The sequence below is a fragment of the Lissotriton helveticus genome, chromosome 4_1 (genome assembly GCF_964261635.1).
Source record: "Lissotriton helveticus chromosome 4_1, aLisHel1.1, whole genome shotgun sequence".
In the NCBI taxonomy this organism is placed as follows: domain Eukaryota; kingdom Metazoa; phylum Chordata; class Amphibia; order Caudata; family Salamandridae; genus Lissotriton; species Lissotriton helveticus.
This window is the reverse complement of record NC_136063.1, coordinates 1,835,720,328-1,835,746,391: the sequence shown is the minus strand read 5'-3', so window position 1 is coordinate 1,835,746,391 and position 26,064 is coordinate 1,835,720,328. Positions and strand designations below refer to the sequence as shown.

General features: G+C 45.9%; 1 protein-coding gene and 1 pseudogene across 1 annotated transcript in view; one reads left to right on the top strand and one right to left on the bottom strand.

Annotated features, from left to right (window-relative positions):
• LOC144828230 (connector enhancer of kinase suppressor of ras 2-like) overlaps nt 1-26,064 on the top strand; it is a 2,060,726-nt gene that overhangs the window by 7,117 nt on the left and 2,027,545 nt on the right. The window lies entirely within an intron of this gene.
• Nucleotides 22,933-24,540, bottom strand: LOC144826857 (AKT-interacting protein-like; annotated as a pseudogene).

Below are 26,064 nucleotides of genomic sequence, written 5' to 3'. Positions count from 1 at the left end.
AGCTTTAGCTCTCCTGCAATAGAGACACGACGCCCACACTCCCTATGAACAGGAACAGAAGCAGCCTCAGACCAATGTCGGTCTTTTATGGCTTCCCTAGTGAGATGCAGCTTGAGGGCTAATGCCAAAATGTGCATTTTCCAAGATTTAGTAGAAAGCCATCATTTTATTAAAGAAACATTGGTGAATATTATGCTGTCTTTCTTGCCTTTAAAATCTGCATCAGCCATTCTATTAGAAGTAAAGTAAGAAAGGGAAGCATAATACGACCTTTAGTCTTGACATAAACAAACAGTTATCATTTTTATAATGAATCCCTGAAGAAATGAATACATTTTTGTATGTTTGAAGAAACTTAAGGTCTTTAGAAAGAGTAGTTTAAAAACACACATATGAATCAAAAGCACAAATTATACTCAGAAGTGACAGTCTGTTTTGAAGAGAATTATTCCAATATGGCAGACAATCAAGGGTACCTTTTGTTTTATCATCATGTATTAGGCCTAATCCCTTCTATTATTTAAAGTTCTGAGCCAGGGCCTGCCAACATCCAGCAGTCTTGTGAGTTCAAACTCCCTGATTTACCTGGCCACCCTTCAGTGTTTGATGCAAGTTTATGTTTTAAGCAACTACTTTTAAAATGTTTAAGCAGTACAATAGCATGTGCCTGATATTTAGACTATCAGGTATTTTGCATTTAACATGCACAAAATGGATGGGAGTGGGCATAAATTATGCAAAAACAACATTATTATGTATGTCCAGAACTCCAAGGTACTTCAAAATTGTGCTCAATGTACCTGCGTGTGAAATACACAAAGTACAAAGGCACCAAACTATTGATAATCCTTGATAACTGCTCAACAACCGGTGAATTTTCTATAGCGAGGCTGCTCTTTATTCTTGTATAGTGATATAGCCAAAAGTTTGTGAAAAGTTCTGCTTAAGGAGCGATGGTTAGAATCTACTGCACATAGGGCAGGAAGCAGGGAGCTGCTGTTGGGCGATGGCAGAAGATGTTGCAGGCCTTTATTCCACACATTTATTTTTTGGACTATTTCCAGCTACTTTGCTGGATACACCGTTCAAAAGTGTAATGTGGTAAATAAATAGATACAGAAAAAGCGTTTATCTTTGTAGGTGTTTAAAAACGGGTGTTTTTCGTGTATTCGTCATAATTCATGTTGAACCAAAAGCAGGCTTGATAAGCACTTTTTGCACTTTGCACTATTGTGTTTAATTGTCAGATGTATTAATTGCTTGCGAACTAGTTGATTGGGCAATCACGCTTGCTATTGATACAGGGGAAAACAGAAGAACAAATGCAGTTCTGCTCCAAAACTATACAAAACCAAGATAATATGGTCATTATGAATACTTTTCAATTTCGCATTAATGACGCAGAATCAATTCTAACTTCCGAACGCAAACAATGGGCAATTCAGCGACTGTTTACACTCTTTTCCATTGTGTCAGTAAGGGACGCAAGAGAGCGTCCCCCGCATGACCTTTGGAAAAAAAGAAATTCGTAATGCACAGACATTTCCCTTTGAATCAGTGTACCATGGGCTGCTTGACAAAAGCAATATATCCTAGGGGAATCACAGGCCATCCACTTGCAAATTCTCTTCCCTTTTCTTTCATCTTATTTATTCATGATATGTAAGGGATTTAAATCCAGGGGAACAAGAAAGAAGCTTTAAGACTTCGAAATACATATTCATAGTCACAATAATTTGCAGTACAGAATATATTCAGAAAGCAAAATAGTCAAGTGGTTGATTTCCATAAATAATTTTGTGTTAATAGTACTTGCCTATTTACATTATATTAATGGAGTATAAACTCAGAATTTCTACACAAAAGTAAATTCATTTGTTTTCGGTTAACTTCTTTTAACCCTCTCACTAATTGAGGACAGCCAGGATTTTCTTATTGAATTTTCTCCAGACTTCTATCGCAAATCGGTGTTTAAGTGCTCAAACTGGGACTGTAGGGCAGTTATTGTGATACACACTACTGTTTTAATTGGCAATTATTGTAGTGATACACACTACTGTGTTAATGGGCAATTCTTGTAGATTGTCCATGCACAGCTTTTATTTTCATTGTTTGCACCTGTCCAAGTATATTTTCACTATAAAAATAATTCCACAATCTTACAAAGGGCACTGTATGAATGCGTGTGTCTTTTTTAGAGAAATGTGGTGAGAGTGGCGTTGGCATAACTGATTGAAGGGCATGTTGGGATTGCCCAGGGAACAAGCAGAGGAGTATTCCTATTCACAAGCAATTGGGCTGTTCAAGAAAGTACATCTTATGTTCATCATAAATTTACCCTAATTCACAAACCGATAAGAGTGCTATGAAAAGCACACAGTGGGTTGGTCATAGGTGCAAAATAATTTGATCTGTGGACGCTAAATAGACCCAACAGATAACATGTTTTTGAAACATTGGTGGTCTTTTTGACCAGGAAACTTACACATGTTAAGCATGCCTTGTATCTTTCAATATCACATGTATGGAATCACTGTCTTTACATCAGTTCTAAATTAAACTATTGTTAGACCTGGCCCTTTTGACAGGTTTATCCCTTTGCCTCCTATTTTTCAGACCCTGTTTTTTTTATGATGGAAGTGGGTGATTAGCACTGGTAAATATATATCTACCATTAGCAATAAGACCACTAACACAATATATAGGTCTTAGAAAATTATTCCCATGCTCAACCCTTGGTAGCTTGGCTTCGATAAGACAGGCTTAACATGAAAAACAGGTATGTAAAGCATTTTAAAACACCTTTTCAGTAAAGAATTAAGACACAACACATAATAAAAATCCAACACCAATTTAAAAAATAGTAAATATTTCTATCTTTAAAATAATACCAAAATGAAAAATCCAACGTAGTGAACGGGAGATATGTATTTTTTAAGATTTAACACTATATAGCACATAGAAACCTATAGCGCCTATTGGGACATCTGGTCATGCTATACCAGGACAAAGTCAGGGATCCAGGAACTTTTCTTCCTGGGGTCCCTCAAAGCTCTCAGCCTGTCTGGATTCGGCTTGCCTTGCGATGAGCTCCCGGTCAAACAAGTGGAAGTCCGACCTCCGGAGCTTTCCAGTGAGACAAACCAGGGATCCAGGATGGCTCGGGGTTGAATGTGGGCAGCTTGACTCTTGACCCCCCCCAACCTCTGGGACACCTAGGGAAGGCCCTGGAGTACCAAATATGCCCATAAAATGTGTTTATTGATTTGTAAGTGCATCAAACATCAAAGTCTAGTGTTGGTACAATTTGCCTTTTAAAAGCAGTCTTGCAACATAGGCATTCTTTTAAACTGACATCGGGCCTCAGCACTGAACACATGCAAGTGCAGAAAGGGCTGTTGGCCTCTAAACTGCCATGCCCTATTATATACCAGGGTCTTAAAGGGAGTTTGACCCTCCTACCCTGTTATGTATAGGGCCTTATAGGGGAGGTAATGCCAATCACAGGGGTAACCTAACCAGTACTGTATCCTAGTGTATGTAGGTGTTTTCACTGTATTCTAGGTGTCTTTTCAGCATAGCACTGGCCCTTGGCCTAGTTAGACAGAGCCCAGGGACAGTCAGAGTTAGTTACCACCAGCACCTGTCAGAAATAAAATGGGGATGGCCAAGCCACAAGATTACTTTGCCACAGTTGGCTTTAGGATTGTGGGCAATTTACCACTGCTGATTAGTGATAAAGTGCATATGCTCTGTGCAAATTGTGAATATCATTGGTTATCAATGATTGGCGTATTTGATTTACTGGTAGGTCTCTAGTAAAGTGCACAGTGTGTGTCAGGGCCTGTAAATCAAATGCTACTAGTGGGATTGCAGCACTGGTTGTGCCACCCACATTAGAAGCCCTGTAAGTCTCAGACCTACCCCTATAGTGTCTGTGCACAAAGTTGTAAACTGCCATGTTGCCCTGGCAAATGCACCCACTTGCTGGATCCAACCCTTTCCTTTATTTACATATAAGGCACCCCTAAGCTAGGCCTACGGTACCCCCATGGGCAGGGTGCAGTGTATGTGAAAGATAGGACAGGTACTGGTGTGTGTAACATGCTGTGATAGTGCTGATATTGAAATACTGTGCATTTCATTTTTCACTATTGAATAGCTATCTGTCCTATAGGCTAACATGGGAGTTGTTTTGTAAATTTTACAAGTATAATTTTCCAGAGGGACAAGATGGAGAAATGGATTTTAGGCTCTCTGAACTCAGAATTTATGAACGCACCCTTTGGTAAAGGTTTTTTTTAAATTCAGTGTTTGAAATGCCACTTTTAGAACATGGGTATTTCCTTGCTTTAGCATCCTGTGTCTATCTAACTCGTTGTGTATTGAGTATCTGGTTTTGGAGTGACAGGAGCTGGGGATGTGCATTCACTCTAGACAGTCACTGGCTGGTGTTTGGGTGTGCCCTGCCTTGCCTGGGTGACTCATCGCTGGGCTGAATAGACCTGGTCTGCATTTAGAGTGATGGAAGGAGTTTTGATAAGGAGTTAAGATAAGACGAGACACCATGCACTATATACAAGTATTTGTACTAAATATTCACTAGGGGCCCGAATCACAAAATGAACCTAAGACTCAATCCTAAACTTACTACTATTTTGGTATTCACAGAATGCACTTACTACTTTTGGTATTCACAGAAGTTAGGATTTTGTCTTAAGTTTGTCTTAAGACAAACTTAAGACAGACTTAAGACAGACTTAAGACAGACTTAAGACAAACTTAAGACAGACTTAAGACAGACTTAAGACAGACTTAAGACAAACTTAAGACAGACTTAAGACAAAATCCTAACTTAAGTCTGTCTTAAGTCTGTCTTAAGTTTGTCTTAAGACAGACTTAAGACAAAATCCTAACTTCTGTGAATACCAAAAGTAGTAAGTTCATTCTGTGAATACCAAAAGTAGTAAGTGCATTCTGTGAATGGCAAAAGTTGTAAGTGCATTCTGTGAATACCAAAATAGTAGTAAGTTTAGGATTGAGTCTTAAGTTCATTCTGTGAATGGGGCCCTAGCACTTTTAATTAGCATGAACTACCTTGTTCAACTTGTTTTGTGCAATAAAATGAATCGATTATGATCTATAATGGCTGCCCTACAACAGTTCAATGACCTCTCTGTATATTGTACAAATATTAGTGTTAAGATTTACTAATCTCTGTCCCCCTTAACTTGTACAAATATAGACCTGTTATTTTAATGATTTTTAATTATGATGTAACCTAGGAATGATTTTCCTTGTTTAATTTGCTTTTATGGAGGTTTTATCTGCACCGAAAAAAGCTTATTTTGATTTGATTTGACTCCGTAGGCAGGCAGAGGCACAGGATGATTAAATATGAAAATGGCCACTTACAGGAGAGCTAGTCTTGCAATAGTTAAAAATGACATTGGCAGTATGTCGCTATCAGGACATGTAAAACACACCAGTACATGTCCTACCTTTCACATACACTGCATCCTGCACATGGGGGTACCTTGGGCATACCTTAGCAGTGCCTTATATGTAGCAGAATAGAAGGTTAGGGCCTGGCAAATGGGTGCACATTTCAGGTCAACATGGCAGTTTAAAACTACACTCACAGACATTGCAATAGCATACCTCAGACACATTTACAGGGCTACTCATGTGGGTGGCACAACCAGTGTTGGAGGTCTACTAGTAGAATTTGATTTTCAGGCCCTGGGCACACATAATGCACTTTACCAGGGCCTTACCAGTAAACCAAATATGCAGATCGTGGAGAAACAATCTGAATTATTATTGACACAAAAAGCTCTTGCACTTTAGCACTGAACAGCTGTGGAAAAGTGCCCAGAGTACATAAACCAGCAAACAAGAAGTCCAGCACACAGTTCAAAATAGAGGTGGTAGAGGCAAAAAGATAGGGGAACCACATCAAGGATGCCAGGTTTAACAGTAAGATTGGTGTATACCCAATTGCCATATTTAAATTACTTGTAAGTCCCTAGTAAGGTGGGATTAACAGTGCCCAGGGCATATAAATCAAATGCTACTAGAGGGCCTGCCACACTGATCGTGCCACTGTTGGACCTGGCCCTTTTTGCAGGATTATTCCTAAACTTTCTGGCTTCCTCCGCCTATTTCTCTAACCATCTTTTTGTTAGTTTCAGGACTCTGGGCACTTTACCACTGCTAATCAGTGCTGAAAGTGCATGGGCTCTCTCCTCTAAATATGGTATGATTGGGTTACACCTGTTTGGCATATTTGATTTACTTTGAATTCCCTTGTAAAGTGGTATCCCATTTTCCCAGGGCCTGGAAATTAAATGCTACTAGTGGGCCTGCAGCACTGCATGTGCCACCCACAGACGTAGCCTTTCAAACCTGTCTCAGGCCTGCCACTGAAGGGCCTGCGTGCACAGTTTACTGCAACTTTTACTTGCCATTTAAAACCACTTGCCAAGCCATAACCTCCCCTTGTACCACATGTAAGTCACCCCTAGGGCAGGACCTAGGTAGCCCTATGGGCAGGGTGGTGTGTGGCTAAAAGGTAGGAGATGTTCCTTTATTGTGTGGCATGTCCTGGTAGTGACAAACAGCCTATTTTGTTTCTCACTACTATGAGGTCTACTCCTCTCATAGGTTAGCTTTGGGAATTCTCTCACAAATGTATAGGTGGTAATTCCTGATCTGAAAGGAGTAGTGTTGCCATGTCTGGTATGTTTTTAATGGTAGTGATAAATTCTGCTTACTGGTGTAGTTAGATTTTACATTACTATTTTAGAAATTGTCACTTCTAGAAAGTGGGCATTTCTCTATGCTTCTGACTCTTTGGGGAATATTTACAAAGAAATTGTGCAGCAAGCACTGTAAGCAATTTAACTGCACCGCACTGCGTCATTTAAAAAAATGCAAGGATGTGCCGTATTTACAAGAATATGGCATACCCCTGTGTTTTCCCTTGAACTGGCACTAAATAAAGCTGCCTAGCACCAATGCAGACACACTTGCTCCATGGTGCAAGGAAGCCTGCATTGCAGGGATGATTCACTACAATGCTTCAAGGCAGGCACCCTTGCACCATGGTACAAGGATGCCTGCATTGCAGGGAATCATCCCTGAAGCACAGACATCCTTACACCATGGTGCAAGGATGTCTGTGTTGCAGGGATAATTGTTCATGTGCAGGAAAGGGCACCTTCCTGTACATAAACAATTTTTAAAGGCGTTCTGCTCCTTCTATGTGTGCTGCAGATTGCAGCACCCGTAGAAAAAGCAAAACTTAGGAGAAATAAAGGTATTTCTCCTCGTTGCGCCAATCTAACGCCTGCTATTCAGTGGAGTTAGTTTTTCGCGCTGCCTCAGATTTACAAATCCTTATAAATATGTGGTAGCGTCAAAAAGCAATGGGTGTTGTGTTGAAACGCCCACATCAAAAGCCATTGTACGCCCCTTTCTCGCAGATACCTCTGTGAAACAGTACCATATTTAGAAAAGCGGGCTTAAGCCGCGCAAAGTGGTTTAACACCTCTTTGTAAATATGGAGCAGGGGATTGTGCCATAGGAGTGTCCTAAAAAGAGAGGCTCCAATGGCGCAATGCCCATGTAAATAGGCCCCTTTGTGCTTTGCAACCTGACTCTAATCCACGTCTGGGCCTGGGTGTCAGCTACATTTTGTGCATACTTTCCAGATAGCCATCACACAGGAAGGGTTAGGTAATGGCCTTCCTGGGCTGGGAGAGAGTGGCCTTGGCACTTTACATTTGTAGAGACTGTGTCCCGCCCTCACACAAATGATTTACCCTCTACTGATGACTGCAGCCATGGCTGGGGTGGAAAGGGATTGTTGTACACTTCTAAAGTTTATCTGGAAGTGACCCCTTAAACAAAGGCAATTTTGAGTATGAAACAGGGGTTCTGACCCCATGTTTTCCATACACTACTGGACCTGTAAGAAACTACACCAGATTAAAGCCGGCTGTGCTAAAGGAGTGCCAACTTGCTGGGTTTGACTGTCCCCATGAAATGCCCGATTGTTGTGCCCAGCTGTCTGCTGATCTCTGCCCTGTTGACCCAGAATCAAGAATATCCCCAGAGTGACTCCAAGGGCTTGTTAGCTTGCCCCCGGGCTGGTCCTAGAACTTCTGGGGCCCCAGGCGAAAGGGAAGATGTGAGGCCCCTCTAATTTGCATGTAACATCACAAGAAGTGACATCACAGAAAGTGACATCGCAGGACTATTGATCTTATATGGCATCACTGAAGAGACCTAACGTGGATATCAGTAAGAAGGACAAATAGATGAATATACAAATGAAATAAGTCCATATATTTTAAAACTGTATTAAATGTATTACATTTGTCAAATTGGATGGAAAAGCTAGTTGCAGGTCTCAAAAGGATAAAAAGCTGGATGTTTTTTACTCCATATTAACTGATTGTTTCCAGATGAGTGCATAATAACAATTCCAGTTCTGTCTTATAAAGGTGAGAGATCCAGTTGAGGTAATGAGGAGCGGGATCATTCAAAATATAAAATTACACAAGAGAAAAACTCTCACACCATAGATATAATCGCAAATTTTAAAAGGCTCCCTTATCATTCTGTGCAATTATTGTGTCACCTTCGGATTACATTAATATTTGTTTTAACATAAATCTTCTCATGAGTATCTCACACGCACATGCTAAGAGTTGTTGGATAATCTTTTTTTGACCGTGGGCTCTTTACCTGCCAGAATTATGTTAAGTGCAAAAACACAACACATATAATACAAAATTACAAGAAACCATTGTTGAATCATACATTGACTTGAAGGTATGCTGCAGATTCAAGGGGTTTTCAAATCAATGTTTTTGATTTGGTGTTAGAACTGTAGGAAGTGGAAGTGGACAGCTTTAGTGCTGGTCGAGCCCTGTTTTGCAATGTTTGTTGGTTCCCCCAATGACTCCCTCTGCCAAGGATTCCCTTACTGCCACCCTTTAACAGTGCCCCTCGAGTCTCCATAACCACATTCTTGCTCAGATGCATTTAATTTGATTTACAGCGCCACTGATACCAGTGTAGGGTGTCAGAGAACTTTATATCACACACATTACACAGAGACTAACAGCCTGATTCATGTATGGGCCGTTTTGCGTGTCCCTAATAGCGATTAATAGCGACTCGCTATTGAGGAAACGCAAAACGGCATTCATGTACTTTTCGGGGAAAAAATAGCGACTCGCACGCGGGCGCTAAAGCCGTTAGCGACCTACAAAAAACGCAGAAAAATCGCTATTTCCGGCTACCTGCGATCGGGATTGCGACTCGCAATCCCGATCACACGGGATTGCGACTCGCAATTCCGTGCGATCGGGATTGCGAGTCGCATTCTCGCGAGATCTGGAAAACGGGAAGATGCATTCCGAGCACCGTGATGACATCACAACCAGGAAGCAGCCAAATCCCACCCCCAAACACCACAGTGACGCTATCATTCGAGTGTTCACGACGGAAAGCTGCCGCTAAACCTCCGTTAGCGACTCCCGAACCGGCCGAAATAGCGACCGCCATGTCCGACGAACCTCTCCCTGGCCCCAGCACCAGCGCTGGCCGCAAGCGCAAACTAAAGTTCTCCGAGCAGGAGCTGGAGAACCTTATAGAAGGGGTGGTGGCCAACCACGACCAGCTCTTTGGTGCCAACTCAAGGAGGGTCCCAGAGCAGGAGAAGCGGAGGATCTGGGTGGGGATTGCCTCCAGCGTCAACTCTGTGGGCGTTGCGGACAGGTCATTGGAGGAGCTGAAAAAGCGCTGGTACGACCTCCGAGGGCGTGCCAAGGAGAGGGTGGCGGAGCGCCTTGGTGAGGCATCAGGCACTGGAGGTGGTGGACCGACTGTCCCACCCAACACCCCCCTGGAGGACCAGGTAGAGGACACCTTGGAGAGGAAGGCGTGTGTTGGCGTGACCCCTCTGGACTCCTCCTGCCCCACCCAAGACACCCAAGGTAAGTGGCATGCGCCTGCGACCCTGTCCCCTATGACCATCCCTGACCAAATAGGCTCACTCATTGGCCCTTAGTCATGCCTATGTTGTGCATCAGGAAATGCCCTGAAGCATTGTGGGAGACGTAGTATGTCCACAATGTAGTAGTACCACAATGCGGCCAGAAAGGTTCCAAAGTGCGCAAATCCACAGCCATCCAGGGAATGACACCCAGCATGCATGTAACATCTGCACGTCTGACAGTCACATGCACCTAATGAGTATCCACTTACCCTCACAGGTGCGGATGATAGCAGTGACAGCGAGAGGCTGCTGATTGATGAGGAGGCCCAGGAGGAGGAATCCCTACCCGATACCCAGCCACCAGCCCCTGCTGCTGCGCAAACACCAGCAGCCAGGCCCCCCACCGTACCTGCTGCAACATCTGCAGGCCCACCGGCTGCCAAGACCAGAGCCCCCACCTTACCTGCTGCTACATCTGCAGGCCCACCGGCTGCCAAGACCAGAGCCCCCACCTTACCTGCTGCTACATCTGCAGGCCCACCGGCTGCCAAGACCAGAGCCCCCACCTTACCTGCTGCAACATCTGCAGGCCCACCGGCTGCCAAGACCAGAGCCCCCACCTTACCTGCTGCAACATCTGCAGGCCCACCGGCTGCCAAGACCAGAGCCCCCACCTTACCTGCTGCAACATCTGCAGGCCCACCGGCTGCCAAGACCAGAGCCCCCACCGTACCTGCTGCTACATCTGCAGGCCCACCGGCTGCCAGAGCCAGTCACCCCACCAATGTGCCTCCAGTGCCTGCCGCACCTGCAACACCAGCTGCTACACCACCTGCAGCTCGTCCAACCAGATCTGGGCCAGCCACATCCGCAACACAGCGGCCGCACAGCAGGAGGGGCAATGGGCATCTCCATGCCTGCATGAGCGTGGAGCGCCGCATGCTCCGAATACACCAGCGCCAGTCGCAGCAGCAAGGAGCCATCCAGCTCCAACTGCATAAGATTGGCCGCAATGTGGCGGGAGTCGGCGAGCGGATGGACCGCATGACGGCGGCCATGGACCGCATGACGGCGGCAATGGAGGACAATACTGCAGCGCTCGTGAAACACCGCAGTGTTGCAAGCAGGCGCCACCACCAACTGTTGAGCCGGCTGTCGACCTATAGTCGCTCAAATTATGTGGCAGCGAATGCCACCACCCAGCTGGCGCGGCGCTCTTTGACCCAGCAGCACCAACTGGTCCAGTGCTGCGAGGACATTACCCGGGTGCTGGAGCACTTGACCACCGCCGTTACCGCACTGCATACACCTGTGCTACCGGCCATTGTAGGGGGAGACGATGCGAGTGAGGGTGCCTCCAGTGTGAGCAGCCACTCTGCCACGCAGGTCCCCCCACCTAGGCGCAGCACCAGGGCTACGCCTGGTACAGCTGCCCAGGATGAGGAAGAGCCTCACAGGCGCCTGGGAATTACGCGCCGGAGGCGCCAATGACATTGTGTGAGGGACACAGGCGCAGGCTGACGCTAAGCCTGCCATGAACCTTCACATGCAGTATGCAGGAATACTGTATTTTGTAAATAGTTGTTACCATGACCCTTTTTTCTTGTGAATCAAACAAATACATTTATTTTGCTGCACACATTCGCCTTGTGTAATCATTACATTTTGCATGCAATTGTGATATGTGGGGTGGGGGAAGGGGGTGGGCTAGAAATTGTTAGCTGTGATGTGGTTGCGACGTCTGTGGCCTTCAGCTGGGTTCTCCCCGCGTGCATGGTGCGCATGTGCTGGTGGCCGGTCGTCCCCCTCAGATTCACTGCCTGAGATGTCAACTGGTATCCGGCGCTTGGTTGCAATGTTATGAAGCATTGCACAGACAGCCACAATGCGGCAGCATGCTGCAGGACTGTAATACATGGCCCCACCTGTCTTGTGCAGTATACGGAACCTGCTCTTGAGCAGGCCAAATGTCCTTTCAATACAGTTCCTTGTCCGGATGTGCGCAACATTGTAGCGCCGTTGCTGAGGTGTGGCAGGGTTGAGGTAAGGGGTCAGAAGGTATTCCCGTAGGGCGTAGCCACTGTCACCTGAATGAGAGGAGCAGATGTTGATTGCCTGTGCAGCGCAGTTACTTCATAGCAATGTGACATTGTCGACAAAGTGTACTTACCAAGTAGGTGTCCTTCCCCAAACTCTCCCCTGATCAGTCGTGTGTGGAGTCCGCTGTGCCTGAAGATAAAGGAGTCATGGGTACTCCCTGGGTACTGGGCCACAATGTCAGTGATGATGGTCTTGGCATTGCAGACCATCTGTATGTTGAGGGAGTGGTAGGACTTCCTGTTGCGGTACATATACTCCGTGCCAGCTGGTGGGCAGATGGCGACGTGGGTACAGTCTATGCAGCCGAGGACATGGGGAAAATGGGCAACATTATAAAATTGTAGTTTTCTCAGGTCCAATTCCTGTTGGCTCGTGGGAAATGTGATGTGCCGGTGGAGCTGGCTGAGCATGGCGTCAACAAAAGTGTGGAGGCAGCGTGACATGGTGGGCTGGGATATCCCCCCAGCAGCGGCTACTATGCCCTGGAAACTGCCGGAGGCCAGGAGGTGCAGGCTGCACAATACCTGCACATGTGTGGGCACAGAATTGTTTCGCCTTGTTGGGTGCTGCATGATGGGGTCGAGTTCTTGTATCAGCCAGGTGATCATTTCCCCATTCAGCCTGTATTTTGCATAAATCTGTTCTCTGGTTTGGCCCAGCAAGGTGACCCGCTGCCGGTAAATCCTTGCCTGCCTCATGCGTCTCCTCCGTGCTGCTCGCTGTAGCCTTCGCCGCCTCACCACCATGTACATCCCAGGCATTGTGGAACGCCTAATGCTGCTGCTGAATGTCCTTATGTGTGATTGGTCAGGCCTGGACCTGTTGGTGATTGGCCAACAGTTTTTCAAATTTTACTTAATCATGGCTTTTATGGTTACCACCTGCTTTGAGTTGTCCTTAAATTGCGCCGCGCAAACGTGCGATTTAGCGCTTTTTCGCTAATGTATTTCTTTCATGAATGCCGATTGAGACAATATTGCGTTTCGCTATTCATTTCGCAGATTCCGTGGTTGGTCGCTATTTCCGTATCGCTAATGCTCGACTTCCCGGAGTCTGCGACTATTACAGCGTAATCGCTATTCCAATCGCTATTATTTTTTTGCGAATTCGCTATTTCGTACTTGAATGCCGATTCCGTGTTTTTCACCCGCAATTGCGTTTTCGCAGCCATTGCGGGCGCTATTTCGCTTTATGAATCAGGCTGTATCAATCATGCGTGTGTAAATCACTACTAGTAGATAGTATAGTTTAATAGTGATTGGTCTGGAGAAACACAAACTCTGAATTTAGAACATAATACCATGGTTGGGGGTCCCCTTTCATAAAGCAAACACAAGGAGATAATGGACGAAGCGCTGAAACTTTTCAGACACTCACTCTAAAAGTCCACATTTGGAAAGCGCACAATCACCCGTAAGGGTCTCTAGGCGCTGGGGGCCGTCGGGAAGATTAAGCGAGCTATTGCCCAGAGTCACATGGTGCTGGGCTAACCTGCCGCCGGAGCCGGGGATCGAACCGTGGTCCCCAGATTCCAGCGTCAGTCGCCCTGGCCGCGGCGCCACACCTCTCCCTACTCTCAGCCACAGATCTGGGTTGAATCCATCATCATTCTTTTGACTCAGTTTGCCACCCCAGTTCAGACACAGCTATATGCAAATCAGTCTTGACACTGTGCCTCATGGGAACAGTCCAGCCCGAACTGCCAATCCATGTCTTCCCTGGCCAGGAAACAAGCATCCTGGGACCGGTTTCGGGCTAACACCCCTCATCAGCCAGGCTAGCTTGATTCCAGTGGCAAAGTGAGCAAGGGACCCACAACTGGGCATACCCTGCCAACTTAGCACCAATAAACAAAAAAGGTAGGAGACATAAAATCACTTGCCTCTATTTTCCTATTCAGGAAATTAGAAAATCTGTCCATTGGATGCTTCATGGTTTACTTCATCATTAAAGGAACACAGAAATAAGCACCTGTTATCCTAACCGCATATCAAAACACCTTCAAATTGAGACATCATGCCAGGAATGGCAGTCACTCTCAACACAAAGTATGAAAATTGAAGGAGTAACAGCAGCAGCTTATACTTGTAGGGCTCAATGCTGCCTTTTGGTCCTCCTGCTGCCTTATTCTGCTAATATTCAGAGGTATACACCTCATCATTGGTGCTGAAAGCCATGGTTGTCTATGCGCTGGGCATGCTTAATCCATAGAGAGACATAAATAACACATATCGAAATCGGATGGCATTCTGCCTAACAAAGACACAGCATCACAGTTTGGAATGGCTCAGTGTCAGGTTTCATTTTCTGGTAATAGGATTCTGACATGAATTTCCATTATTTGCACTGTGTTACTATGACAGACAATGACAAATTGAGATAGATGTTACATTTCATATTGGTGTCATTCATCTGAGTGAGACATCAGCATGTTTCCATTCCCCTGCCCTACTCCTCTAACTGAACTTGCTATCCCTGCCTGATCCCTTTACAGAACGAAGAGTGAGCAGTCACAACATGCTGCATTAACACACCACAAGGCCATCAAATGATTAGTCCCGAGATAAGGGGCATATTTACAAGAGCTTATCGTCACAGGAACGTAACGTTTTATGATGTTACTGTGGCAATAAGCCCTTCACCTTATTTCCAAGGTGGCATTAATCCACGTAACGTGGCTTCACGTCGCCTTAGTAAGAAGGCCCTCTTTCACGCAGCACTTAGGGTGAAAGGGGCAGGCAATGGGTGTTAAGACGGGTGTTCCGCCGCAACACCAATTGCTTTTCGATGCTGCTCCTTATTTATAAGGGTGGCGTAAATATGGGGCAGCTCCAAAAATAAGACCAGGCCAAACCTAGTCTTAACCGGGGAAACAAGAAGAATTTATTATTGTCTCCTCGTTTTTGCTGGTTCTATGTTGGGCTGCATTCTGCAACACACATAGAAGTTACAATTCACCATTAGTGATTGTTTATGTGCTGGCAGGATCACCTTCCTGCACATAAACAATTACTAATGGTGATTTGCTGTTTCTATGCAATCATTCCCTGCAGTGCAGGCACCCTTGCACTATGGTGCAAAGGTGCCTGCGTTGGCGCTAGGCAGATAGATTTAGTGCCAGCGCTAGGGAAAACGCTTAATTGTAAATGCGGGCCACCCCTCCGTTTTCAGAATGGTGGATCACGGTGTTAGCAATTTTGGCTTAACACCGCGCTCCGCCAGTCTCTTGTAAATATGCCCCTAAGTTTCATTTGTTTTTGATACAGTTCTTTTTTGTACGGATTTTGCCTGAAAAACGTTATGACCAGACCTGGATGATAAATGCTGGGCATATGTGTTTACTGAGTGTGCAAGACAGTAATATTGTAAATTATTGTCACCAATACCCTTTCTTTATAACAGTTTTTGGGGTACAATTATTTCAATTAGAAATAAATGAAAGTATCTCAGCTTAACCAGGCTTCCTCAAAGATCATAGTAATATCTAATAATAATAATACTTAGGCTTTCATAAAATGTAGGAGGGAATAAGCTCTTTTCCAAAACCCATCACCGATACATGTACTTTACAGAGTTGAGAATGCTTTAAAGATATACATTGGTAAATTGGCTTAATCTTGTATATATATGTATGTATTAAATTATCTTTCAAAACATGTCAATTAAAACACATTAGTCACCGTGAAGGACTGAAATTTCAGAGTAATTAATCTGCAATGGAATCCTCCACAAAAGTGAAATCTAAGAAAATTATTAGCTGAATGATGATTTTTGAAGTAAAACGCCATGCCAAAGCTCACGATAGTTGTCCCAGTTATCACAATGTGATCAGACCAATGTGCACTTAAATGACAAATCCATTTTCTGAGTTGCAGACAGCTCTTCCCAGATAAAGACCTCTCCCTGGCCCCAGCACCAGCGCTGGCCGCAAGCGCAAACTAAAGTTCTCCGAGCAGGAGCTGGAGAACCTTATAGAAGGGGTGGTGGCCAACCACGACCAGCTCTTTGGTGCCAACTCAAGGAGGGTCCCAGAGCAGGAGAAGCGGAGGATCTGGGTGGGGATTGCCTCCAGCGTCAACTCTGTGGGCGTTGCGGACAGGTCATTGGAGGAGCTGAAAAAGCGCTGGTACGACCTCCGAGGGCGTGCCAAGGAGAGGGTGGCGGAGCGCCTTGGTGAGGCATCAGGCACTGGAGGTGGTGGACCGACTGTCCCACCCAACACCCCCCTGGAGGACCAGGTAGAGGACACCTTGGAGAGGAAGGCGTGTGTTGGCGTGACCCCTCTGGACTCCTCCTGCCCCACCCAAGACACCCAAGGTAAGTGGCATGCGCCTGCGACCCTGTCCCCTATGACCATCCCTGACCAAATAGGCTCACTCATTGGCCCTTAGTCATGCCTATGTTGTGCATCAGGAAATGCCCTGAAGCATTGTGGGAGACGTAGTATGTCCACAATGTAGTAGTACCACAATGCGGCCAGAAAGGTTCCAAAGTGCGCAAATCCACAGCCATCCAGGGAATGACACCCAGCATGCATGTAACATCTGCACGTCTGACAGTCACATGCACCTAATGAGTATCCACTTACCCTCACAGGTGCGGATGATAGCAGTGACAGCGAGAGGCTGCTGATTGATGAGGAGGCCCAGGAGGAGGAATCCCTACCCGATACCCAGCCACCAGCCCCTGCTGCTGCGCAAACACCAGCAGCCAGGCCCCCCACCGTACCTGCTGCAACATCTGCAGGCCCACCGGCTGCCAAGACCAGAGCCCCCACCTTACCTGCTGCTACATCTGCAGGCCCACCGGCTGCCAAGACCAGAGCCCCCACCTTACCTGCTGCTACATCTGCAGGCCCACCGGCTGCCAAGACCAGAGCCCCCACCTTACCTGCTGCAACATCTGCAGGCCCACCGGCTGCCAAGACCAGAGCCCCCACCTTACCTGCTGCAACATCTGCAGGCCCACCGGCTGCCAAGACCAGAGCCCCCACCTTACCTGCTGCAACATCTGCAGGCCCACCGGCTGCCAAGACCAGAGCCCCCACCGTACCTGCTGCTACATCTGCAGGCCCACCGGCTGCCAGAGCCAGTCACCCCACCAATGTGCCTCCAGTGCCTGCCGCACCTGCAACACCAGCTGCTACACCACCTGCAGCTCGTCCAACCAGATCTGGGCCAGCCACATCCGCAACACAGCGGCCGCACAGCAGGAGGGGCAATGGGCATCTCCATGCCTGCATGAGCGTGGAGCGCCGCATGCTCCGAATACACCAGCGCCAGTCGCAGCAGCAAGGAGCCATCCAGCTCCAACTGCATAAGATTGGCCGCAATGTGGCGGGAGTCGGCGAGCGGATGGACCGCATGACGGCGGCCATGGACCGCATGACGGCGGCAATGGAGGACAATACTGCAGCGCTCGTGAAACACCGCAGTGTTGCAAGCAGGCGCCACCACCAACTGTTGAGCCGGCTGTCGACCTATAGTCGCTCAAATTATGTGGCAGCGAATGCCACCACCCAGCTGGCGCGGCGCTCTTTGACCCAGCAGCACCAACTGGTCCAGTGCTGCGAGGACATTACCCGGGTGCTGGAGCACTTGACCACCGCCGTTACCGCACTGCATACACCTGTGCTACCGGCCATTGTAGGGGGAGACGATGCGAGTGAGGGTGCCTCCAGTGTGAGCAGCCACTCTGCCACGCAGGTCCCCCCACCTAGGCGCAGCACCAGGGCTACGCCTGGTACAGCTGCCCAGGATGAGGAAGAGCCTCACAGGCGCCTGGGAATTACGCGCCGGAGGCGCCAATGACATTGTGTGAGGGACACAGGCGCAGGCTGACGCTAAGCCTGCCATGAACCTTCACATGCAGTATGCAGGAATACTGTATTTTGTAAATAGTTGTTACCATGACCCTTTTTTCTTGTGAATCAAACAAATACATTTATTTTGCTGCACACATTCGCCTTGTGTAATCATTACATTTTGCATGCAATTGTGATATGTGGGGTGGGGGAAGGGGGTGGGCTAGAAATTGTTAGCTGTGATGTGGTTGCGACGTCTGTGGCCTTCAGCTGGGTTCTCCCCGCGTGCATGGTGCGCATGTGCTGGTGGCCGGTCGTCCCCCTCAGATTCACTGCCTGAGATGTCAACTGGTATCCGGCGCTTGGTTGCAATGTTATGAAGCATTGCACAGACAGCCACAATGCGGCAGCATGCTGCAGGACTGTAATACATGGCCCCACCTGTCTTGTGCAGTATACGGAACCTGCTCTTGAGCAGGCCAAATGTCCTTTCAATACAGTTCCTTGTCCGGATGTGCGCAACATTGTAGCGCCGTTGCTGAGGTGTGGCAGGGTTGAGGTAAGGGGTCAGAAGGTATTCCCGTAGGGCGTAGCCACTGTCACCTGAATGAGAGGAGCAGATGTTGATTGCCTGTGCAGCGCAGTTACTTCATAGCAATGTGACATTGTCGACAAAGTGTACTTACCAAGTAGGTGTCCTTCCCCAAACTCTCCCCTGATCAGTCGTGTGTGGAGTCCGCTGTGCCTGAAGATAAAGGAGTCATGGGTACTCCCTGGGTACTGGGCCACAATGTCAGTGATGATGGTCTTGGCATTGCAGACCATCTGTATGTTGAGGGAGTGGTAGGACTTCCTGTTGCGGTACATATACTCCGTGCCAGCTGGTGGGCAGATGGCGACGTGGGTACAGTCTATGCAGCCGAGGACATGGGGAAAATGGGCAACATTATAAAATTGTAGTTTTCTCAGGTCCAATTCCTGTTGGCTCGTGGGAAATGTGATGTGCCGGTGGAGCTGGCTGAGCATGGCGTCAACAAAAGTGTGGAGGCAGCGTGACATGGTGGGCTGGGATATCCCCCCAGCAGCGGCTACTATGCCCTGGAAACTGCCGGAGGCCAGGAGGTGCAGGCTGCACAATACCTGCACATGTGTGGGCACAGAATTGTTTCGCCTTGTTGGGTGCTGCATGATGGGGTCGAGTTCTTGTATCAGCCAGGTGATCATTTCCCCATTCAGCCTGTATTTTGCATAAATCTGTTCTCTGGTTTGGCCCAGCAAGGTGACCCGCTGCCGGTAAATCCTTGCCTGCCTCATGCGTCTCCTCCGTGCTGCTCGCTGTAGCCTTCGCCGCCTCACCACCATGTACATCCCAGGCATTGTGGAACGCCTAATGCTGCTGCTGAATGTCCTTATGTGTGATTGGTCAGGCCTGGACCTGTTGGTGATTGGCCAACAGTTTTTCAAATTTTACTTAATCATGGCTTTTATGGTTACCACCTGCTTTGAGTTGTCCTTAAATTGCGCCGCGCAAACGTGCGATTTAGCGCTTTTTCGCTAATGTATTTCTTTCATGAATGCCGATTGAGACAATATTGCGTTTCGCTATTCATTTCGCAGATTCCGTGGTTGGTCGCTATTTCCGTATCGCTAATGCTCGACTTCCCGGAGTCTGCGACTATTACAGCGTAATCGCTATTCCAATCGCTATTATTTTTTTGCGAATTCGCTATTTCGTACTTGAATGCCGATTCCGTGTTTTTCACCCGCAATTGCGTTTTCGCAGCCATTGCGGGCGCTATTTCGCTTTATGAATCAGGCTGTATCAATCATGCGTGTGTAAATCACTACTAGTAGATAGTATAGTTTAATAGTGATTGGTCTGGAGAAACACAAACTCTGAATTTAGAACATAATACCATGGTTGGGGGTCCCCTTTCATAAAGCAAACACAAGGAGATAATGGACGAAGCGCTGAAACTTTTCAGACACTCACTCTAAAAGTCCACATTTGGAAAGCGCACAATCACCCGTAAGGGTCTCTAGGCGCTGGGGGCCGTCGGGAAGATTAAGCGAGCTATTGCCCAGAGTCACATGGTGCTGGGCTAACCTGCCGCCGGAGCCGGGGATCGAACCGTGGTCCCCAGATTCCAGCGTCAGTCGCCCTGGCCGCGGCGCCACACCTCTCCCTACTCTCAGCCACAGATCTGGGTTGAATCCATCATCATTCTTTTGACTCAGTTTGCCACCCCAGTTCAGACACAGCTATATGCAAATCAGTCTTGACACTGTGCCTCATGGGAACAGTCCAGCCCGAACTGCCAATCCATGTCTTCCCTGGCCAGGAAACAAGCATCCTGGGACCGGTTTCGGGCTAACACCCCTCATCAGCCAGGCTAGCTTGATTCCAGTGGCAAAGTGAGCAAGGGACCCACAACTGGGCATACCCTGCCAACTTAGCACCAATAAACAAAAAAGGTAGGAGACATAAAATCACTTGCCTCTATTTTCCTATTCAGGAAATTAGAAAATCTGTCCATTGGATGCTTCATGGTTTACTTCATCATTAAAGGAACACAGAAATAAGCACCTGTTATCCTAACCGCATATCAAAACACCTTCAAATTGAGACATCATGCCAGGAATGGCAGTCACTCTCAACACAAAGTATGAAAATTGAAGGAGTAACAGCAGCAGCTTATACTTGTAGGGCTCAATGCTGCCTTTTGGTCCTCCTGCTGCCTTATTCTGCTAATATTCAGAGGTATACACCTCATCATTGGTGCTGAAAGCCATGGTTGTCTATGCGCTGGGCATGCTTAATCCATAGAGAGACATAAATAACACATATCGAAATCGGATGGCATTCTGCCTAACAAAGACACAGCATCACAGTTTGGAATGGCTCAGTGTCAGGTTTCATTTTCTGGTAATAGGATTCTGACATGAATTTCCATTATTTGCACTGTGTTACTATGACAGACAATGACAAATTGAGATAGATGTTACATTTCATATTGGTGTCATTCATCTGAGTGAGACATCAGCATGTTTCCATTCCCCTGCCCTACTCCTCTAACTGAACTTGCTATCCCTGCCTGATCCCTTTACAGAACGAAGAGTGAGCAGTCACAACATGCTGCATTAACACACCACAAGGCCATCAAATGATTAGTCCCGAGATAAGGGGCATATTTACAAGAGCTTATCGTCACAGGAACGTAACGTTTTATGATGTTACTGTGGCAATAAGCCCTTCACCTTATTTCCAAGGTGGCATTAATCCACGTAACGTGGCTTCACGTCGCCTTAGTAAGAAGGCCCTCTTTCACGCAGCACTTAGGGTGAAAGGGGCAGGCAATGGGTGTTAAGACGGGTGTTCCGCCGCAACACCAATTGCTTTTCGATGCTGCTCCTTATTTATAAGGGTGGCGTAAATATGGGGCAGCTCCAAAAATAAGACCAGGCCAAACCTAGTCTTAACCGGGGAAACAAGAAGAATTTATTATTGTCTCCTCGTTTTTGCTGGTTCTATGTTGGGCTGCATTCTGCAACACACATAGAAGTTACAATTCACCATTAGTGATTGTTTATGTGCTGGCAGGATCACCTTCCTGCACATAAACAATTACTAATGGTGATTTGCTGTTTCTATGCAATCATTCCCTGCAGTGCAGGCACCCTTGCACTATGGTGCAAAGGTGCCTGCGTTGGCGCTAGGCAGATAGATTTAGTGCCAGCGCTAGGGAAAACGCTTAATTGTAAATGCGGGCCACCCCTCCGTTTTCAGAATGGTGGATCACGGTGTTAGCAATTTTGGCTTAACACCGCGCTCCGCCAGTCTCTTGTAAATATGCCCCTAAGTTTCATTTGTTTTTGATACAGTTCTTTTTTGTACGGATTTTGCCTGAAAAACGTTATGACCAGACCTGGATGATAAATGCTGGGCATATGTGTTTACTGAGTGTGCAAGACAGTAATATTGTAAATTATTGTCACCAATACCCTTTCTTTATAACAGTTTTTGGGGTACAATTATTTCAATTAGAAATAAATGAAAGTATCTCAGCTTAACCAGGCTTCCTCAAAGATCATAGTAATATCTAATAATAATAATACTTAGGCTTTCATAAAATGTAGGAGGGAATAAGCTCTTTTCCAAAACCCATCACCGATACATGTACTTTACAGAGTTGAGAATGCTTTAAAGATATACATTGGTAAATTGGCTTAATCTTGTATATATATGTATGTATTAAATTATCTTTCAAAACATGTCAATTAAAACACATTAGTCACCGTGAAGGACTGAAATTTCAGAGTAATTAATCTGCAATGGAATCCTCCACAAAAGTGAAATCTAAGAAAATTATTAGCTGAATGATGATTTTTGAAGTAAAACGCCATGCCAAAGCTCACGATAGTTGTCCCAGTTATCACAATGTGATCAGACCAATGTGCACTTAAATGACAAATCCATTTTCTGAGTTGCAGACAGCTCTTCCCAGATAAAGACTTTGACGTGGAGGTTATATAACAAGTTATTTACAATAATATACAATAATATATTCTAAATATATTTACAAGGCTGAAACAAGCCATTTAAAAACAAATATTGTTCTGACTTTCTATGCAGTATGTAGTGTAGCAACAAAAATCTGTCACACCAGTCATCAAGCCAATCATGCTTCATTTCCAGAATATGCATTTCTCAAAGCCCCAACCAAGTAAAATAGCGCCCACACATCTCATTACAGAAGTGTGCAGGGTCCACGAAATCAGCATACAGCTTTTGCAAAGTATAAAGAAGAACTGCTGACAGTCCATGTGAACGCATATGATTACATCAGTAAAAACTGAAATGTAATCAATCATCTATTTCAGCAGGTTGTAAATCTGATTTTACAGTCATGGTCATAATTAAGTTAGAGATTAGTACAAATTCAAAGGCATAGAGTAAACCATGTAGCAGCGTCCCCCCCCTCCCCCGTGCCCTCCCTGGTGTCCTCGTGCCCATTGGCTAGAACGTGCTGTGCATCAGAGTTACCGAATGCATGGGTTTCGCTTCTTTGCTGAAAGGCTGCACCGAGGAGAGCCCAGATACATGCAAACCTTTACGTGGCTTCTTCTTGTGAGACAGCATCTTTCCTCTAGCCTCATCATGTAGACTTGCGTTCCAGGGAGAAAAACGAATTGCATAGGGATCTTGCATTTTTGGGGCTCGAACAAGTGTCTGTTGCATAGCTTAACACTGTCCACCACTTTGCTTTTAAAAAGTTGGACGTCTTTTTTACCCCTGTAAGCATTACAAGATTCTCCCCTTCCTCCTCACCCCTTTGTTGGTCATGTTCCTCTAATCCAGGCACACTCATACATCTCCTATTTGATTGCCCACCAGTTCTTACTTTTTGGTCCTCAGTTTGGAAATATTGCATGCGTATTTTTCATTTTTCTGAACCATTTTCACCGTTGCATATTTTTTTAGGTTCTCTATCTGATGTTTTGGACTTACATTCATATAACGCTAAATTGTTTGATCTATTCATTGCAACTGCATTCAAAGTAATCTTGTCTTGCTGGAAGGATAACTCTAAATTGTCTGTGCAGACATGGTGGAATTTTGTTTGTGATGAGCACAGAATTGCAATTGCTTCTTCTTCATCTGTCACCTTAAAAATTAAGTCTGATCTTACCTGGCTACCTTTCTCAAACTTCTTATCCTCTTCTCCCCCCCCTTAACCCCCCTTCCTTCCTTTCTCTTTCTCTTTTCCTCTTTTTCTCTTCCCTTTTCTCTTCTTTCTTTTTCTCTTCGATTTCCACTTAGCTCTCATGATTATCTCCTATTGATTTTGCTATATCTCATGTTGTTATATTATGCTGTATCATTTCTTTTACGTTCAATAAAACTTTATTAAACTGAAAAAAAAAAAAAAGTTGGACGTCCTTTTCATAAAGTACTGCAGCTTCTGGATTTAAGGGACCGATCGCGTCAATAAAGTAGAAGACTCTTCGAGCATACAATAGTACCTGCTATATGTGATTGTGGTTCCACCTCCATTTTGTAAAGCCTCTTTTCACATCCAGTTACCCTGAAACAGGATCAACTAGCGGGTGAAAGACTGGTATATTGAAGACCAAGCATGGACATTCTCCATCTGGGTAGTTATCAGGAATATAAACTGTAAACTTGAAGACTCCATCTTGGTAAAGACGTGCCGTATAAATATAACTCCAAACCACATTAGTGTAGAACGATGCGAAGGCTAAATGTAGACAACAGGTAATTTTTGCTTAACAACCAACGTGAATTAATTGAGGAGGGAGTGCTCCAAATAGAAGGGGTTCCATGTGTAGACTGCACTGCAGGGGCTGGAGAAATGGGCTTGGTTATGGGCACCACATTCTTAGGTATAGACGGAAGCTGCTTCTTTGTTGAAGGTGTATATGAAGGACTGACTTTCTGATCTCCTGTCACACCTTTCTCTTCATTATAAGATCTCTTGCGGGCAGATCCTGTCGACATTCTCCAGAAAGGGTTTATTACCTGCTCTCCCAGCTTGGAAAAAGATTTTTCCCTACCCACGCTTCTGCCAGCTTCTCTGGTCCACTTATTTCGCCACTGGCTCATGTCCTGGCTACTCTATTACACAAACAGCACGTTGTCAACACCAGCTTCTGTTCATCTGCTACACTCACCAGCTTAACAGTGGTGTACACTATTTGAAATGTTCTTAAACCATGCTGTATTACCTCAAAGTGTATCTGAAAACCCTGTCTGACACTGACAATGTACATGGAGGCATTTTCAACAGGATTGAGTATTTCATTTGTAGCTGCTAGAGATTTTCCAACATGTTTGTGTGGTTCAACCAACCAAAGTTCAGGTGTCTTACTTAATGTGACGCAAAAAAGAACAATTGATGGACAGAATGCAGAACATTGTCATACATTCACCCCAGTACAGAGATCTGGGCCTAAATCCATCGTTTTTTTGCTCACCATGCTATTCCACTTTGGACCCAGCCATATGTAATTCAGTCTTGACCCTGCGCCCAGTGGGAACAGTCCAGCCCGAACTGCCAGGCCAGATCCTCCCTGGGCTGGAAACAAGCATTCTAGGACCGGTTTTGGGCTTTCAGCCCTCATCATCCAGGATAGCTTGACTCCAGTGGCAAGAAGGGCACAGTACCCACGTCTGGGCATATGAGTCCAATTTGAAATGGCATGGTGAGCAAAAAAACTATGGATTTAGGCCCAGAGCTCTGTACTGGGGTGAATGTGTGACATTGTTCTGCATTCTGTCCATCAATTGTTGTTTTTGCATTACTTCATGTGATGGCACTGGGTAAAAGGGCTATGTTATGCCACTTCTGGTGATGTCATAGGTCTCCAAAGGTAACATGAGATCACTTCTTGTGATGTCATTGTGCCAAAGGCCTTGTGATGTCACTTCCTGTGACATCATTAGGGGGTCAAAGGGCATGTGATGTCACTTCTGCTACATGTTTTGTCGTGGTCTAGAAGCAACTGTAAGCTTTTATGTAATCTGCAAATTACCCAACTTAAACGTTTGGCAATGTTAAAAAGAGGAATTTTATACATGTGGTGGAGGCATACTATTAAGGAGTTGGAATTTGAGTCTTTGTTGGCAATACTCAGACTGAGTGATAAAGCCAATACTAAGACACATGGGAGGAGTAGGCCTGGGCAGAGTTCAAGGAGTTCCGCGAAGTGACTGAAAAACTGTGATGCTACGCAGAGTTCCGTAAGCAGTGGAGTGCATTAGTTCGGATCATTTGGGTGGATTTTTACCACCAGGTGTTTTCCTCGTGCTGGATTTTCCAGCGCAAACTGCACCATGCACAGCGCAAGAGGGCGCGGCTTCTTTCTGCCACCCAGGTAGATTTTCTACTCAAGCAGCAGTTTCCTCAACGCAAACAGAAGTTTTCTCAATGCGAGTGGTCTCGATTATCTGCATCTGCCGGTGGTTTGAAATCTTCCTAGGAGGTGGTTTAGTGGTGTATTTTCCTCGTTCGCGCTTGCAAACTTAACGTGGCCTGCACTGGTAAGGAAAAAACTCTGCTCCTTTTGCAACTCTGCGTGCTCCGCGGAGTACGAAAAAACTGAGCAAAGTCCACAAACAGAGCGGAGT